The sequence below is a fragment of the Anneissia japonica genome, unplaced genomic scaffold (assembly GCF_011630105.1).
Source record: "Anneissia japonica isolate Jap-2015-1 unplaced genomic scaffold, ASM1163010v1 scaffold694_len1028156_cov167, whole genome shotgun sequence".
Taxonomy (NCBI): Eukaryota; Metazoa; Echinodermata; class Crinoidea; order Comatulida; family Comatulidae; genus Anneissia; species Anneissia japonica.
Window position 1 is genome coordinate 356,359 of NW_022727885.1, and position 20,141 is coordinate 376,499.

General features: G+C 32.7%; 1 protein-coding gene across 10 annotated transcripts in view; it reads right to left on the reverse strand.

Annotated features, from left to right (window-relative positions):
• Positions 1 to 20,141, reverse strand: part of LOC117113864 (zinc finger protein ZFPM2-like) — a 69,117-nt gene that overhangs the window by 40,152 nt on the left and 8,824 nt on the right. For 9 of the 10 annotated variants that reach the window (XM_033257322.1, XM_033257319.1, XM_033257325.1 and 6 more), the window contains one exon: positions 2,070 to 2,168. The gene's annotated coding sequence lies outside the window, so the exon portion shown is untranslated. Of the gene's footprint in view, positions 1 to 2,069; positions 2,169 to 16,204; positions 16,342 to 20,141 lie in introns of those variants that run through there. The other variant, XM_033257327.1, reaches the window with a different exon arrangement.

The window sequence follows — 20,141 nt, forward strand, 5'->3', positions numbered from 1 at the left end:
ATACACCACTGCGCTCCAACCAACCATGTTCATCTTCATAACTGCAACCACTTAAGTCTTTATGATTATTATTGATATGTAGTTAAATACGTATAGTTCACATACAAATACTGTATACAGATTAGCCATGTAACATTACAAATTATTTGTTTCTGCTGTATGTCACTTTTAATTATTACAAAGATACAGTAATTGATCAAATTAACATCAGCTTTGAAATGAACTGTGTTAATTATGCAGATGAACCTATGTTTATCTTGATGAACTCTGTTAATTATCTTGATGAAACAAATATAGTCTTTCCTTGAAATTATATCAACTCTCAATAAAAATATGGGGAAAAAAATGCCAAAAATTCAATTCAATTGAATAGCTTATTTAAAAGTATCAAATGTTATATTTCAATGATAAAAATAGTTCAGGTATCTATTTATTTATTTACAAACATATTTTACATGGATAACATTTTCATAAAAATTATGTTATAACAAATGGTCCATGAAATAAATATGAATCTACAGTAACAATTATTTTGGCAAAAAGAAATATTTTTTAATTTTTTTTACAATATTTAAATGAATTTATGCTATGTTTAAATACATAATAATTAAATTTGATTATACATAGAAAAATATAATAATTTTACCTATGATTTTAAGTAAGATTTTATTTTGAATTTTTATATGAAGATTGATATAGTATACATTATAATTAATAAAAAGGACTAATATACATAATAACTAGATTTGATATACATATAACAATACAATTATTTTACTTAAAGTATGATTATATTTTGAATTTTTAAGAAGATTAATACAGTAAATATTTTAATTAATAAAAGGACAAAAATACATAAGAATTAGATTTGATACCGGCCAAAAGGTGTGTTATTCACTGTTATGCATCCTTTAATTGACCAGATTTTGATTTTAAATTCCAATTAATCTTAAGTTAATAACAAATACTTTAAATACACAAAGTCTAAAAGTATCAAATGTTATTAAATTTCAATGACAAAAACAGTTCTGGTATCTACCGACCAAAAGAAATAATATTTACTCTTATAAGAGATATTATTTACTGTTTATTTTATGCATGTTATGCATCATTTAACGGACCATAATTTAATTTTTTACTCCAATTTTAAGTTAACAATACTTAAATACACAAAGTTTTTTAAAGCTTAACACCAACTATAATTATCTTGAAAACATTTTTCTTTTTTATAGTTATTACTTAACAAATTAAAATAAGTCAACACACATTTAATAGCTTAATGTTATATACAAACGCTATCAAATACAAAAGTTTTCAAAACGTGAAAATTAAATTGTGAAGTAATAGTTAATAACAAAATTACTGTAAGCAAAATTAAATATTATTATTATTATTTTCATTTTATTTTATATGGTGTTCAAGTATGTTTTTAAGTATTCATGTAATGAAAATGTTTGTTTTGTCTGTTAACTCAATTGACTTAAACATTTTTTTTAAACTTCAAATTGATATATTTGATAAAGATTAAAATAATGTTTGTTGAATCGTACAAACAAAATGTTTAGATCTCACAAATTATTATTGATTTTCTCAAAAACTTTCATATGCCACAGTTTTTAAGAAACAAGTCACATTGTGTTTCACAAAATAGATATCCAAATAAAGATGAGGTTGATTCGCATGCTAAGCCTGATAATCAGAAAATTATATAGCTGTCAGATTGGGAGGGGGAAGATGATAACGATAAGTCAACTTAATATATTTTCTTTTTTCACAAATACACACAAAACAAAAACAATATTTTATAAAGATTAAAATAATGTTTGTTGTAACACACAAACAACGTTAGATCTCATGAATCAATTATTGATTTTACTCAAAAACTTGCATACAGTATGTCACAGTTTTGAGGAAACATGTCACACTGTTTTTCATAAAATAGATATTCAAATAAGATGAGTTTGATTGGGGATGGGGGGGGAAGATGATAAATGATCAGTCAACTTAATTAACATATCTATTTTCCTTTTTCACAAAGACACAGAAAACAACGTAAAATTAAGTGTTACCTTCCTTGGTGTTAACAATTGCTGTGATCTTGAAAGTTAGTTCCTGTGCCCAAGTATTTTCCCTTATAATTGTTGTCCCTCGTCATCAAGGCCGCTGAACTAAAAATGAAGACAAGCAAACAGTTAAGAAACTTTGGATGAAGTTATCAGGTTGGCGGGCACTGAAGTGGAGGTTCACATTTCCTGGCAAGATAGTATTAAGTATGCATTAACTGCGGCCTCTATCTGCTCACGTTATCTCAAATTCGACAGATTTCCTGCCATGCCTGTGAGCAATTCTAACAATCAACTGAAGGTGGGAAATACTTAGGCATTCACAAACAATGTCACAAAAATTAACGTTAAGACCTGCTCGTTTACCCTTTCCTCCGATCATTTCCACCCATTCCGAGTTGAATTTACTCATCATGCCGCTCGTGTTGATAAACAATCGCATAACGCATTTAGAAAGTTTGTGGTAAAGTAGGTTAGTTTTGATGCAAAATAGATGGCTACATCATCATCTTCCTTTAGATTTGCAGTCAATAATAGATCAACATGAAATCAAATTAGTTCTTATTAAAAAACACTTAGTAATTAGATTCAATTATGTAATCATATATTGATGAGTAACTTGTCTGAAGTGATGGGCACATCACATAATGGAATTGACAGATGCAATAATCTTCATATTCTTAATGAATGAGTTCGATATGTTTTGGAAAGTATTTGAAGGTTATACATCAAACTACACTTTATTTAAAGATTTAATCCCAAAAAGAATGAAATTGTTTCATCCTAAAAATAATACTGTTTTACTCCATATTTGTAGAGCACTATTTTGTAAAGAACAGTTAATAGCACATAATTTACAAAACTTTACTAACAATAATAGAATATTAACATAAAATATTTAAATAATAAAAAGCTTAAACTGTATTTCCAAATTTTCCTTTAGATTTGAACTGGGAATACAAAGAAAAAAATAATCAAACTAAAATGATTTGTAGATTATCAATCCACATTACATAACAATTGTAAGTTTTAGACATATATTTCTACATTCCTTGCTTAACTCAAAAGTAAACTTTAGACAACTTCACAAATCCATAAACTTCACTATCATAGTATCAAGATAACGGAATTTTGAATATTTGTTTACATAAGTTTAAAGATAAAGCATTAAACAATCTAAATGTGTAATTTATTTTTCTTTTCTTCACTATAATCACCCTGTTAATTAGCGTGAAAAGTTTGTGTCTGTTCGTGAAAACGATCAGAATAAACACAGCATATGCTGTTTACATGTAGAGTGAAGTTTGTGTCTCTTTGTGAAAACGGTATGCGCTGTGCGTGCACCCGTTGTCAAGGCACAAACTTGCACAAACTGTATTTAGCTATGTGTTAACCATTGTAGTCAAGGGCGAAAACAGGCCTGCAATCTCGGCTGATCCTGCTTTAATCATTATGTTTTTACGAATAATTCCACATTTGATGTACCTATCCCAAGTTAAACTGCAAGAAGGGTACCGTATGCCTACTTTAGGTAAGCTAGGGAAATCTAATTTTTACATCTAGCCCTAGCCAAGCTACTGTAGGCCTTACCTAGCGATCACAATTGCAACGGTGCACACGCGTCTTTTAATAACCCAATGAAAGTTTGTGTCTGTTTGTGAAAACAAAAAATCCATTTTTCTTGGTTTGTGCGCAATGGCTAATTAGCTTAATTAGCTAATTAGTGTAGTTCCACTCTTAAAAATTAGATGAAAAGTTTGATGTACATAATCAAAAATGTCAAAGAAAAAAAAAATTGAAAAAATATGATTTTTGAAGTTTGTGTCACTTCGTGGAAATGATGACGAATTGTGTAAGGCAATGTAAAACTAAATTACCTCTATTACTGTGTGAGACTAAATAGTTTAAACAGAACTGTAGTAGGAGGACTGACTACCTGTACATCGATGGTAAAAAGGTACAAATGAGATTGAAGGATTGGAACATGTCAGTGGGCCTACAGCATTGCACCATCAATCAAATCGATTAGTGTAACCAAAACTGCTCTGTTTATCCAAATCTTTATGAATGCTTGACAGTGTAACATTCTTCAGATAAAACTGTTTATGATAATGAAAGTTTATACACTCCTTTGGAACCTTCTTGAAGCTGGTTGGCTGATGACTGGCTGATAAGAGCTTTATTAGACTAGCTTATCATTGGGTGGTCTGTAACAGATGACATCAAAAAGATCATCTACATGCAACCAGGGAGATGTAAATGCAACCAACTCCATTATCTCCTGCATGCCTTATCAGCTGTTAAAACGCAAAAACAACCATTCTCAGATATTGTTGTTTCAACTTAACGAGAAGTATGAACATTATAAACTTATTTCTTTTAATACTTCTTGTTTTGAAGATACTGTCATTTACATCTAAATCTAAACTTGAAAATAAAGATAATTGGAATCGCATTCTTTGGGTATTTCAATAAGTGAATTGGCATTTGACTGAAAATTGGAACACAAAATAATTTTCCTTGCACAAGTTAACAAATGTTCATAAATCTATCATTTTTATTTGATCTTGATTGGATCTGAAACATACCATCCAGTGGCGGCACTACGATTTCCTTGACAGTAGGGCAACGCCCCCAACAGGCAGGGCAAGAGTGTACTTTGGTGCATGGCAAAATACAAGGGCTGCAAGTCCAAGGCGGGGGGAAAGGACTGGGTGGGTTTTCCCCCTCTCCCCAATGAAAACATTTGTAAAAAGAATAAGCCAATAGACGCTCATACAGGGCATCTTGTCCTGGATGATGTTTTTTTGTACCCATCAGCGTCCAAATGATTAATTCAGGCCAGCATTTAAGAGTTTTCCACTTAAAGAGTTTTCCACAGTCTGTTTCACCTTCCCAGCATATGCCGGCACCCATACTCCTGGGTAGAGAGAGACAAACGTACATTTATCTTGCCTAAGGACACAAGCGGCTTCTAAGGGTTTCAAATCCCTGATCTCAAAATTGAGTGTTCGAGCCACAACTGTCACGCCAACCACTTCCACAACTGTTAACAATCTGACTGCCAGGGGTTTGAAAATGTAGTATCAGTCACCGCCAGACTTTTTAGCAAATATTAACACTTTTCTGAAGCTTGTTGAGGGTGCATAATTATGTGATTAGATTGACATGTAGTGAATACTACAAGAACTAAAACTTCACAAAAATTGTTTAGGGAGCACTTGGTTTAGTTTTATCACAAATGTAAGTAACAATTACGCCTGGTAAAAATAGGCTAAAAAAAGAATAGATAAAATCATCAGTTAACTGCTTATTTTACTCTTACTTTTAATAGTGTCATAAGATTATGAAAAAAAAAAAAAAATTAAAATTATAGTATCAAACAGTTTTTACCGATTAATAGAATTTTTTACTTTAAAGTCTTAAAATCTACAAAATGCACTGAAGCACATTAAGGTGGTGGCTGAGGTTCAAAAGCCTCTCTTTATTCATTTATTTTCTCAATATTGTAACTTGAATTTGACCGGCTCAGGGGAAGATCCAGAATTTAAAGGAGGGGGTTAAAAATTTGCAAAATGCACTGAAGCACATTAAGGTGGTGGCTGAGGTTCAAAAGCCACTCTTTATTCACTTATTTTCTCAATATTGTAACTTGAATTTGACCGGCTCAGGGGAAGATCCAGAATTTAAAGGAGGGGGTTAAAAATTTGGAAAAAGAACCCAAAAACGAAAGGTGGTCCGGCAATTTTTTTTATTTTTAGGTGGCCAGGTAATGAGCTTCCCTGACATGTGAGGATTCTGCTAAGTTCTTTAATAATACTGTATATACCTCTTGAAAGGCGATTAAAATTGTTTTACTCTTGCTAACAGTATTACAGTAGTAAGCATATTGTGTTTGTGTACTGTACATACAGAAAAGAACAATCAAAGACAATGAAGTTGAAGTTGATTCCATCCTGTAAGGCCAAATAAAATTATTCGTTAGTTTCAGGTCCAAGATTAGAAATTATTTTTTGATGAGAGTATTACTATTTCCTACTTAGGTGTAGTATCATATACTAACAACCTAATTGTAATGCATTCTGCCATTTATGTTTTGATCTCTTATTACGCTTTGACAAACAACCTTTTAGATCGTCATTTTATTTTCTATGGAAATTTTTTTTTTTTTTTTGGGAAAATAACAAAATATAATAAATTACTTTTTATGTGGCTCCAAAATTTGATGAGGGTGGGAACATGAAACTAACAAATTAATTTCATTTGGCCTAATTGTGGCGAGTCACTCACTGTTGAAAGATAATAAAAAAAAAATTATAATCAATCTCGTATTTACTCAATTACACATGGGAAGTACAGCAGGGTATTTTGACCTATTTAGGACAATTTGAACAAATTTGGAACATTATCTACACCCGTTTTTCACAAACATACACTACTTACAGGGTCGGGTCATTGGGAAATGGAAATTCAATTCAAATTATGGAATTTTAAATCAAAAGGAATTCTAAAGGAATTGAGTTTAATTTCATCATCTTCATCTTCAGTCTGCTATTGCCTCACACAATATTCTTTAACTTTTACTCTTGTCTGTTTGTGCCATGCAATTTTTTTTTTTCTGATATCTCATCCCACAGCTAAATACCTCTCCCCCTAGGGATCTGGGGTTATGCTCCCACTAAACAATTTTTAAAGGGTTACAAAAATTTGAGGCAGGGGCAAGTGTGCGTGTATATCTTCTGTTAAAGTTGAAGAAGCGCTATGGTAGTGTTAGAGTCAAGCCAACAATTAAAAAAAAACTGTTAAAAACCAAACTTTCTGTATTTGAGTTAAAGAAGAAAATGAGTCAGTTGAAAATAATTAAAATTGAATTGCAGGTAGAAAGTTTTTACCATCTTTTAGTTTTAGTCAGAAAAGGTCGGGGAGAGCTGGGCCCCGGCACGCGCGCCCCCCCCCCCCCCTGTTGGGAAGAAAAATGTATATGTATTTTCTACATATTAGTAGATCGAAAAATTGAATAAATAAGCCATTAAACACCTAAATTGTCATATTTTTCTCCCCTATGTAACACTTTCAAGAGATTTTGAACAGCGCCCGACCACGTCCACTATTTTTTGTCAGAGAAATCGCCACACCCTGCCCCCCCCCCCTCGGGCAAATCCTGGTGCTACCACTGTCCTAGATATGCCATTGCATCTTCAAATAGAAAGATGGTTCTACATAGTGTGACAGATGACGTAAGAAGCGACTGGATTGGATTTATTCGGCGTAAACACCAAGGATAGCCCACAACAGTCTAGAAGAAGACTTATTTCCTTCTGGTGGTGATTGGACAGTACACCAGGAGACAATCCCCTACTCTTTTCCGAAGAGTGTACTGCGTTCTTTAACATGCACATGGGCCAGATTAACTGACCGAGCTAAGCTCTCTCTCTCGACAAAGATGTCCACTCGAGCACACAAGACAGTAAGGGACAATTACTGTAGTTCAGATAAGTAAACCGAAGCTTGCCACGTACACTTTCGTACACTTTCATACAGATATTTAACACACCTACAACACCTTTTAAATTAGATAAGGCCAAATATTTTTTAAAAAAGCATGTTCCTTGTCGCCTTCCTCATCCGTTTTTTAGGGGTCTGTTTCCCTTAATATTTTTTTTCTACTTTCACTATGAGAAACACCCAATTAATTCTGAAAAAATAAAAACATCCTCATAAGACGAGACATTTTTATACCTTGTTTTGCAAAAATGTCTACCGTTGATTGAATATTTAAAATAAAAATAAAGTATTTATTATGCCAATTACTACCGTCTATACCCGCGTATAAAATGACACGTGTACTGTATAAGATGACCCCCGAATTTGCAAAAATTTTGTCGGCCGTTTTAGTGTCAGAATTCATACTCTTTTCTGCTTTTATGGTCTGATATTAAAGCATCTAGCTGGGAAAAAGACGGAGACAAATGCAGGGCTAATCTTCCAAATAATACCATTTTATGATGTTATAAATATTCATCGAAATCTTATTTCCCCGTATTTAAAACTACATTCATTCACAGACCTACTAACATTATTGTAGCTTCATTGTAGTAGTAAATTTGCGTGTTATGGATGATCTGCACAAAAGACGAAAACGATTTAAAAAATCTAAACTTTGTATGTCACAAGTATACGATAACCCCACCCCCTCCCCGTTTTTTGATTGTAACTTTCTTTTTTAAGCCTCATCTTTACGCAAGTATACGGTAATACGGTAATGTTTTCAAAAACTACATAGCATTCTTTATCTGAACATGTGACGGCCAGGCTGGTAATGGCATCTTGAGGCATTGCCTAAGGCTCTGTCCAGATTTATCAAATTTTCTTTGACATAAAGTTTGTATGCCCATATATAGTCATGATGTGCCTATATATGGTCACATCATGACCATATTTAGGCATGTCAAAATGTTTTTGTCAGATAAAATTTTATAGTCTGGAGAAAGATTCAGATTGCCTTTGATACCTTTTATTTCATGAACACATATTTTTTTGTTCAATATTTATTTGTATAAATCTTTGTTAAATATTTTTTTTTTGAAAATTGTTGGGTTTACATACAATTTGGCCTTTGGGCAACGATTTGCAACCAATTTCAATGTTTTTATATGCTTTTTTACAATAAAGTGAAAGAAAAATATGCAGTTCATCTGGACAGTCTTCATTGCTTCATAAAACTGTAAATATTTTTAAACACTTTTTATGACAAATAACTGTGGTTTAATAATATAATGTTGTATTACTTTGAGAAAAATATTGAGGGAAATCAAAGAGACAAACAAATTTGGCCAAATTGCTCAGTTGGGTAGATCCACCGAATGGATGGTGGTTAACTAGTCACATCGTCTTGGGGTCAGTCTGGGGGACTGCCTACAATTTTTTTTAACCATTAAGTTATGAGAAACATTGAATAAATGGTGGAATGTAGACAATGCTACTCTACTGCACACCTGAACACAAACCTAAGAACACAAGTCACAAATCATTTGATCAAAGACTTCCTTCTATGTTTCCCTCTGGTCTCCATAGAGACTAGTCATGTCTCGTTGCCCTGGTACCTGCCGTATCACATCTACTCCGACACTATCGCACTATTCGCAATTTTCATCAGACAACTCTTGCAAACTGAGATAAACTTTCTTGATAGCAATCCGTCTTGAACATTTCCTGTTTGTATGATCGTAAAACTTAAAAGTCATAATGAGATAGCAAAGCAGTTTCCATAAAACAGAGAGAGCCAATAACTCATTAATAATAACTTTCATTCAATGTAATTGTTAGATTTCCAATAGACTGTTATTGTAGACAACTCCATTTATCGATATAATTACATGTTACTTTAAGACTTTCCATGAAAGACTACGAATATACTGTTTGCGATGATAGAATATAAATTCAACAAATAAGAATTCAATATTAGAATTCTTTATTAAGTTTATTTCTTTCAATTGAAAAAATAGTTATTTACTTCTTAAATTAACTGCAATATTTTCATTCATTCATTCATTCATTTTTATTCAAAAATATACATTTAAAATTACTCTTATTGCCATATAATATATTGTAAGTATTTTTCCCTAAATTGCATACTATTTACAAGCAACCAACTATTATTTAAAAGAAATAAAAATAAAAATGCAAACTAAGTCCAACAAGGACAGAATAAAATAGCAAAACCACATTAAAAAACTGCACGACGGAAACAATAATATCTGTCTCTTATACACATCTAGATGTTTGCATAAGAGTAGCAGACTTCTCAAGTTAGTAAAATTCATATCAGTAACCAAGTCTTCAAATAGTAATATAAAATTTCCATAAACACCTATAATTCGTCTTGAGTGCAAAATATGCATTGGTGAAGGTACAAGATAAAAAAGCTGTGGAATTTCAAACGAATGGGACAGGATGAAGATTTACGGACCACTTTTTCTTATTTTTCACGGATAATTTATCAGAAAAACTGACAAAATTATGAGTTGTCTAGGGACAATGTAACCAAAAATCCTGATGGAAAAGTCATTTGTTCTGGACTGTAGACCTATTTACATGGGTCCAGGCCTAAGATAAATTTCCATATTACTTTTGTTCGTATGTCCATAATTAGGCAAAAAGTTTCCGTAGTCAACTACAGATGTTCCGTAGTAATTGAGAAGTCTGGAGTACTGTGGGCCCAATAGGTTGGTAACCATTATTGAATTTACTTATCAATATAAGTCCCACACTATTTAATATTTGCACAGGTGATAAATAAAAAAAATCATAATGTTCCGTTTGTAACAACTTACTTTTTGGGGTAAAAAGGCCATTTTTAGAATAAAAAAATTGCTAAACCCCGCAAACCTCATTCAAATCTTGTGATAGCGATTGAATCATGTAGTATACTGTAGGACTCACTAGGTATCTCAATAAAAAAAAATCATAATTTTATGTTTGTCACAACCTATTTTGGGGTAAAAAAGGCCATTTTTTGTATTAAAAAATTGCTAAACCCCGCAAACCTAAAAAAACACAGTGCAAACCCCCTTCAAAACCCTGTGATAGTGATTGAATCATGTAGTATAGGACTCAACTTGGTATATTAGTGAATGAAAATATAATTTTAGGTTCATAACAACCTATTTTGGGGTAAAAATCTTTTTGTTAAAAATATGTTAAAAACCCTCAAAAAATGGCCTTTTTTCCCCCAAAAATAGGTTGTGACGAACATAAAATTATGATTTTTTTTTACTGTAATAAACTGATTCAATCAATTTTTAATTGAGATACCAAGTTGAGTACTATACTATGTCATTCAATCACTATCACAGGGTTTGGATGAGGTTTGCACTGTGTTTTGGGGGGTTTGCAGGGTTTAGCAATGTTTTTATACAAAATAAAGCATTTTTACCCAAAAAGTAGGTTGTTACGAACGGAACATTATCATTTTTTTTTATTGAGATACCAAGTGAGCCCTATACTATGTGATTCAAACACTATCACAGAGTTTGGATGGGGTTTACACTGTGTTTTTTTAAGTTTGCAGTGTTTTTTGTAGGTATTTTTAATAAAAAATCAACATTTTACCTCAAAAATAGGTTGTGACGAACATAAAATTAAGATTTTTTTATTGAGATACCAAATTGAGTCCTATACTATGTGATTCAATCATTATCACAGAGTTTGGATGGGGTTTACGGTGTTTTTTTGGAGGTTTGCAGGGTTTGCGGGGTTTAGCAATACACAAAACAAAATCAAATTTGGGGAGAAAAAAAAATGTTGATAAATTATTTGATCCATTTAAACAATTCAATTAATTTTTGTGGGGTTTTCCATACTTCACCATAGAGTTTTATCTTTTAATGACTACTATCAGATACCATTACACAGACCCTTTATACTGTATACAAATAGATAAGCAAGCCACTACAGTACTTAGTACTTCAGTCTACTCTTAAAGGTTTACAACAGTTTAATAGGCCAACTCAGTATTCTACATCTTTTCTGGAAAATGTTTAGTGCAAATTTCTTTTTTTTTATTAACAAGAGATTATACAGTGGTCTCTTACAAGAAGAAGTCCTTTAAAGACTAGGAAATACTGATCCTGATTTACTTTATTTACTGGCCAGTGTTTAAATAATAACAGAAATCTCAAACAGAAAAACAATTTGTATTTAAAATAATTATACTTTTGAACAATTTCAAATAGTATGCAATGTTGTTTTTCATTTAAGCATGTTCTGCCTCTAACTGAAACAAATCCAATACAATAAACCTTATTTTTCAATAATACAATGGCGCCCTCACCTGCCTTACAGAAACAGGATCCTGAAATTGCTCGCAAGTGGAAACCCAAACCACCAACAATCATTCTGTTGCTCAATTTTATGAGGACAAGCTGGTCCATTCTTGAATTTTCTGATTACAGGACTCACAAAATTATATATATATTTTTTAAACTAATTAAATTATAAATACAGAAATATAGTATTAAAATTATTTATTATCAAAATTAAATTTATATCTATTATTAAAATAATGTTATTATTAAAATTATATAATAGTCAAAATATTAAAGAACATACTAGTAATGGAGTTGAAATGACAGTTTTTGAAAATTTGTAGACCTAGAAAAAATGTATTATGTTAATACCGTGGCACAGTTCATGTCTATTTATAGAGTAAAAACTAAAGGGATACGGCCGAGGGAGCCCAGGGAGGGATAGAGTAGATAAATGTCTTTCTATTTTAATATTTCAGTAATTTAATTAAAAATACAGTCTAAGTTTATCACTTATCTGATGGGTTTGTTGATGTTTACATATTAAAATTATGGAAGCGGGTGATACCATTTAGTAGACCTATGCTGATTACTCTACCGTTTGTGCACGACGGAATTACTGTAGTTTGGCCTTACTTCTGAATTGGAGTTTTAGGTCCAAAATTGATATTGAAATATATACTGAAGCTAAACAAGCAGTGTATTAGACTCCAATTTTTTAAAGAGGGTTATATACAAAGGGATACTCAAATAATTTACTAATTGTTATTTGAATTATCTACATATTGTACTATGAAAAAAACATATATCAATAAACATTAAATATTAAACAAGACAATTATTATGACGAAACTAGAAGCAACCTGACTAGTAGTAGGCCTAATGTATCTACCACATTCTTATTTTAACTTCAAGGAACTATTAGTATAATATAATGTGTGGTCATATAAATACTTGGACAGGAAAAATAACATAAAACACAAACATAATACAGGAAATTCTTGCTAAAGTACATTTTCATTCACATATTGCTTAACTTAGGCTCAAAGTTTATTAAAAAAACAATCATTTCGGTCTAATTTGTGCTAAGTTTATGGTGTTAAGCCCATTTTCATCATCCTGAAAATGGGCCCGAACGCCCTTGGGCGTGATCATCTGTAATTCAGAAGTAGGCACTGGACAGTAATCTGTGTTATACTCATGGTAATACAGTATGCTTTCACCATGGTTATCATCTAATTCACAATTGGATAATTTCCACATCTACAATTTATCTTTCAGATTTTGTGTTAATTACTGTAGACTCTCTTGCTTGGGAAGGGGGTTTAGCGGAAGGAATGAGAACGAAGCAAGCCTATTGATTGTGGACCAAATGGGACCTGGATCATAATCAGTAAAAATCATACAGGCCTATATACAACACACAACAATTATCATCACTACTTTATGATCTGGAAAACAGAAGATTCAACATCCAATTGTTTTGAAATTGAAGACTGATTCTAAAATTACTGATAAAATCTTATAACATGAATTCTACCATCCACGTCATTCTTCGCTGATATATAAAAAAAAAAAACATTTTAGTTTGGGAATGGTGATTAATAACACACGCTGCTGTCAGGAATTAGAAATTAAAATAAAGTACTTTTTATTCCATCAGTCGCGGATATGAAAGCTCTCAGTAAGAAATCTATATGTAACCGGCTCTGGCAAAACCCTCCACTTGTGGCAAATTCTAATTTCACACTAAACACCCAAAATGTTTGGGATTTTTAATTTCAGGTTTTTGCATTTTATAAAAAGAAGATACAATATATTGAATAACATTTCTGCAAAACATCAATCACTAAATCTAACTGAAAAGTACAGTATATTAAAATTATTTTTTAAAATCTAAATCCAAATAATAAAACTATTGATTTTGCAATTTTTAGAAGATTTTTTTTTTCAAAACCTACATAGCTAATATCCAATAAATTAAATATTCATAACTTGGCTATACTCAACCAATTTCCATGAAATAAAGAGTGTTTTAAAGAATTCATTGCAGGATCTAAATTTACCATAAAAACTCAATTTTGAATTTTTCCAACAAAAGGCAGGTTTTTCCAAAGCCGGTCACACGAGGTGAGTCGAATGGCCGAGCGGATAGCAGGGGCACCGCAAGCTATAGCCATAATATCGGCGCTGGTTCGAACGGCACGCTCGTCTATGGCTCTTGTGGTAGAACAAGTCTTCTCGGATAAGGACTATAAACCGTAGGCCCAGTGTCTCGTGTGCACTATAAAGAACCCAGTACATCCTTCGAGATGAGTAGGGGGATACCCCGGTGTGCTGGAACAGACAGCCCCTGTGGTGGATGACAAGTTACCGGGTAGCACACACACAAAGGAACCCTAGGGGTGAAGAAAGTCATTGATCGAGTTCCTAGTCCATATCAAGCGCCCAGAGCATCTTACATTAGATGGATATGTGCGCTATATAAAACTACACTATTAGGCCACGAGAATGAAAGTTGTAGGTTTGCGTCCGAAAAATTTTGAAAACACATGAGGCATTTTTTCATTTTTCATTATTTTTTTTATAAATGCTGTCCACAAGCCGCAGCATTGGTAATTTTACATTTATTCCCAAGAAACAATGCTTACAGTCATAAATGTACACTAGCCTATAAAACAGATCCTTTTTTACATTTAAGACCTCTTTAAACATACAAGATTTCCTATTGGTCAGAAAGATCGATTAGACCCGATGACCTCAGCAGTGATCGGCGATCATGGTGCGATGTGGCCAGGCCTGCCTTTGTTCGGTGTTCGCGACGAGTGATCAGTGATGAATAGATAGTTTTTCTGTCTGTTTACGGCTTAGAAAGTCCGTTTTTTAAAACGAAGTATATTTTTTTTTCAAAATAATGAACTTTTCAAAATAATGAAAATTTTCGTGCGGTAGCTTTTCAGGCATGCGGGCGGTGGACGCAAACCTACAACTTCCATTTCCATGGCCTTATTATTATATTTTTTCTCGCAATAAAACATAGGAAATATAGAGCATTTCAAGACCACACGATAAGACCTCAAGTAAGGACACCTAAGCACTTCCTTATTTACCACATACATAATGTACTACTGTACTTCAGATGATACAAAAATTATTATTTGGGTTGTGCAAATGTATTGTTTCAGCCATCTACTTATAGAAGAATTAAGACATACACCAACTGCGGAGAAGAAGGCGGTATTTTGACGGAAGATGAAAAAACTGTCGAGATGAGAGTCCACGTTTAGGGGATACAAATCTAGAGCGTGTATGTGTATCGCATGTCATTCAAACTGTACCTTATGCCACCCACGCCCACTGCGACAAAGATAGGGAAATGGGTCCACATATATGATTTTGATCAGGAAAGACCAGATGATACGAAATTACAGTTCGTTAAGAAAACCAAGGGAACCAGATCTAAAACATAGGGCTTACTATAATACTGTATCTCCATGCTAGTACAAAAGCAGTAGAGTTTCAATAGAGTTTCAATGATGTTAAAAACTGTGAGGCATTCCAATTTGTTTTAGGATTACATGGTATACTTGAAAATGATAATGTCATCTGTAATGTAAGTAATAAATTAGGTTTAATATTTTGTAGTACTAACATTATTGACAGCTCCCGAAACTGGTCTATCCTATTGTTTAAAGAAGCGTTCGCTATACGTAGACTACACCCTTTGCTTAACAATGGGCTCACAGATTCAAAAGAGCTTTCTTTGTTTTTGTAGGTATCTTTGATCATTAGAGTAAGAATGCTTTGATCTTTTGTTTAAATCACTGCTATGTCACCTACTAGAGGTAATGTTTTGATTGGTTAAACACTTTTGGAGACAGTTACTGTTCTGTATTGCTTGTGTTTTCATTCCTGATGATGACATAATTAATGTCGAAATATTGAATCCCAACACGATGGCGTGTATTTCAATACTTGGAGTATGTATTATACTTTCTTATCTGAGATTAATCAGTGGACCTTTCAGTTTCAATAGAGTTTCAACTTAAAAGTACTCAATAATTATTCTACATCACATAATAGTACCAATATATAAAATTATCACACAATATGAAAACAATAACTATAATGTACTATGATACATATCATTATGGCATTAGAAATTGTAAAATCATTGCCTACATCCACATTAAATCTCCATGTGATCAGGCAAGCAAGCCACAAAACATATCGGAAGGAAATAAACTAATAATTATCCAACCAACTCCCTGATCCAACACAAAACAAAAATTAAAGCAAATTTTTAAAATACTGTAGATATAATTTAGAAGCTACCTTTAGAAAGCTGAATAATCCAGACAGGAGAAATCCAATGAGCAAGATGGCCTCTGTTAAATTTTACACTGATTGAGTAAGAACTGAGATAGAGAGGTGGAGATAGGTGTCTGCAGTAGATAACCAGCTCAGTTGCAAAAGCTTATCAGGATTTTATCAGCACTGCCTCCAATAAACAATTTACTTCAACTGATCGCAATCAAGGACACGACTGAAGAGCCAATCAGGATGCCTGATTTTATCAGCAAGTGCCTTATCTAACTTCTAACATCTGCACAAGACAAAGATCTGAGGCTGATAAGAGATTGCTATTGCAAAGTCCAGCTCAAAACAGCTGATAACATCTACGCAACCTTTTGCTTTTCGAAAATATTCATTGGATATGAGCTGCTTTTCTTATCAATGATAAGATTATTTCCCCTTTGAAAAAGTCATTATTGTTATGAAGCAATGTTGGAAAGTAGGGAAAACCATAACTCTATATTTTCCCACAGGACTCACAATCAGGCGGTATTTCCTAGCAATTACAGAACTATGTATTTTTAAACATTTTTTTATTTTCTGGAATAACTATGTACTACTTTTATAGTCCAAACATGTTAGTTACAGTATTTCCACTTTTATTTATTTTTTTTTTCTCCTGTTAGAGAAAAACATAAAATTCGGGAACAAACAAAGCTGACAAATTTTTAAGAGAGTGAGGGGTAACTCCCTGTTGCAGGTGAAATCTAATAATTTAAATGTATAGGTGGAATGTTATACTATTTCTATAACATTAGGACTAAAAAACATACTTCTTTATAGATGTGTATAAGAGACAGCTATTAGGCCACGAGAATGAAGCCAGTGGTGGCTTCAGAAAATTGCTGACAGAGGGTCTGACAAGTCAGACATGAGGGTCCGAATCAAGGGGCCTACTAAACTAGAGGATCGGTCAGGTCGCGAAAATCCCCAGTAGAGTTCAATGTGACAACCTTGTCTTGCCTTTGGACGATAAGGATTCCAAACCTGTTCGACAAGGGGGTGGGGGGGGATTGCTTCAATGTTTATACGAATGTTTTTCATTTTTACTTTAATTGTATTGTATGCCTGCCCATGTTCAGAATTCAATCAAATATAATGTATAACAATAATATTATGATATATTTGTTATTATACTGATATGTTTAGTTGTAATGCAGTATCAAATGACGATACATAATTGATATCTATCGCTCTGAAATGAAAACATTATAGAAAGGTGATGACAAACACTTCCAAACAGTGACTATATTATTAAGGACAATTAAGTGGGTTTAAATTAGGTATGAATGAGTCTCACAGATTCCTGTTAATGGTTCATTTTTCCCCCCTTGAATGTGTCTGTTATAATTTCCCTTCAAGAATTAATTTCTTCACAGTAAACAAGTATATTGGTAAAGACAAAATATTCACTTCAATTTCACTTCTAATAAAATTCATCGACATCAAATCCCTTAAGCATCATTATCATATGACAAGTCTCTGAATTTCAGGTTGCGTGGCAAGCACTATGATACTTTAGTGGCCCAGTAGCGGGATATGACTACTGTGCTCTGACATTTACGTTATGTTCAGACGTACTGTACGTACAGAGTTTATGTCAGCACATAACAAATTTTCCTTGCTAGTGGTTTAGTTAAACAAACTGCTGAGCCACCTAGCTGGTTGTTAGTCCCGGCTGTGGAGGAAAATTAATGAAGTATTAAGATAGGTTGTTAAACCACATTCAGTTCTAATTGGAACTCCCTGTGAGTGCTTTTCATGGGGTTTTTTTTTTTTTTTTTTGCTAAACCCTGTGGCTAAACATAGCCAGTGGCCAATATGTCACTAGTTAGGGATATGACTAGCATGTAGCCCGTCATTTATTGAACCACTGTAGCAGAAATGACTATTATCATAATGTGGCATATTAGAATTATACACAGAACTCCAGCCACAGGATACTCCAGCCACAGGATACTCCAGCCACAGGATCCCCGAGCAATTATGGCATATGTCCCTACAGTATATAAAAAAGCTTGCATCCCTATGCCCCCAACTCCCCACCCTGGCTGCAAATTTGCTGAACAAATTAATTTAACAAGTAGTTAAAAATCACCTTAATTTGCCAGCTACTGTGCATCCCCACTCACTTAAGATGTGAAGGCCCAGGAATGTGCAAAAATAGACCAACTTGGATATATGGGGCTTGATCCACGGTGGGGAGGGGCATAACAGTTTTGGTATTGATTCACAACTTTCTGTTATTGTAGTGGTTGCATGCACTTGCTCTCTAATCAACTTCAGCCTTGTAGGCCTACTCCTTGAAAAGTATAGGAGTACTTTCATAAAATTTGATGGACATCTGAAAATGTAATGTCCCCTCCCATTGACTGGGAACCATCTACGACCACTGGTGGTAGAGATCCAAGTTTCTTTTTTCCCTTTAAGGCAAGACTTGCTTTATCTTATTTTCGCAAACATATTTTGTTTTTAAATTAACAGGGGAGGGTGGGAAAAAAAATAAATAAAACTGTTTTCAGATTTATAAAATAGTTTTTTGAAGATTTCAAGGCAATTGTGGGGTTTTAAAAAAAAATAAATAAAACTTTTATTTTTTTCTGAAATTTCCATCTTTTCATGGCAGCGGGTGCACTAATTGGCAAAAAATTAAATTTTATTTTTATTTTAAATTATTTCAAATTATTTTATTATTATTATTATATTTTATTATTATTATTATTATTATTATTATTATTATTATTTATTTTATTATTATTTTATTTTATTATTATTAGTGGGCAGTGGGTTCACTAAACAGGTTATAAAACAGTCTCTCACCTACTGTAAGCCCTGATATAGGCATTTGAGAAAGGGAAAATGATTGATTTTTAAAATAACATATGAAGCACGTTTTTAATTCAATGCAAAAAAAGTATGGGAATGCAGTAAAAACTACCGTACCCTTTACCCGGTGGAATTGACCAATGAAATGTTATTATCTAATAAATATTTATTAGCTATACTAGTAATATAACATGACAATTAAGTGGTCCAGTGTGGTGAATATATAACATGACAAAATTAAGTGGCCCAGTGTGTCACAGAAATCATATATTTCACATTAGTGTGTGTGGATTTCTACGTAAATATCACAACATTAATTTTAAATAAAATATTTCCTCTGCTACTGTGCACTAAGTCAACATATCATACAAATTGAGTCATTAAGCGAAGGCCTACTATGTGCTATAAGTCGAGCCATTACGACCTACACTGCCGTGACTCGGACAAATAGATAAGCAACATATTTCAATAAGCACATGAATATACATTTTTTCCATGACACAACAATTATCTCAGGAATGCCAATTTCATTGCATTTGAAGTAGGAACTGATGGGCCCTAGAGGGCTAAAACAGACATTTAACAAGCGAAGTAGCATCGTTATCAATGACAACTCAAATAACTTGATTCACAAAAAGTAGGTTACTTCAAAATTAAATAAAGTGAATATCATATAGTACCATGCAGATATATTTTCCCTTGAAATTTGTTATAATTGAAATATAAAGGTAGGCAAAACTAATAATCAAACAAACAATTTTATTACAAAACAAATCTTAAGAAAAGCTTATACTTTTTTTTCTCAAACTGCATAAAAATATGGTGTACATAAACAACATTAGTAGAATGTATCTCCAATAGACATATAGAATGCCTCATCTGCCTTTGTTCTCATCTGCCTTTTTCGCATTACTCCAAAATACATGATGTACTGAACTGTAGTTTAAATCGGCATTGCATTTTACTTTCTTAATTACTCCAAGATACATGATTTAATCCAAGATAAATGATGTGCAGTAGTTTCTACTGGCATGGCATTCTTTCTTAACTTTTTAATGCAAATTATGTAGCAGTTTGATCTTGTCTTGTG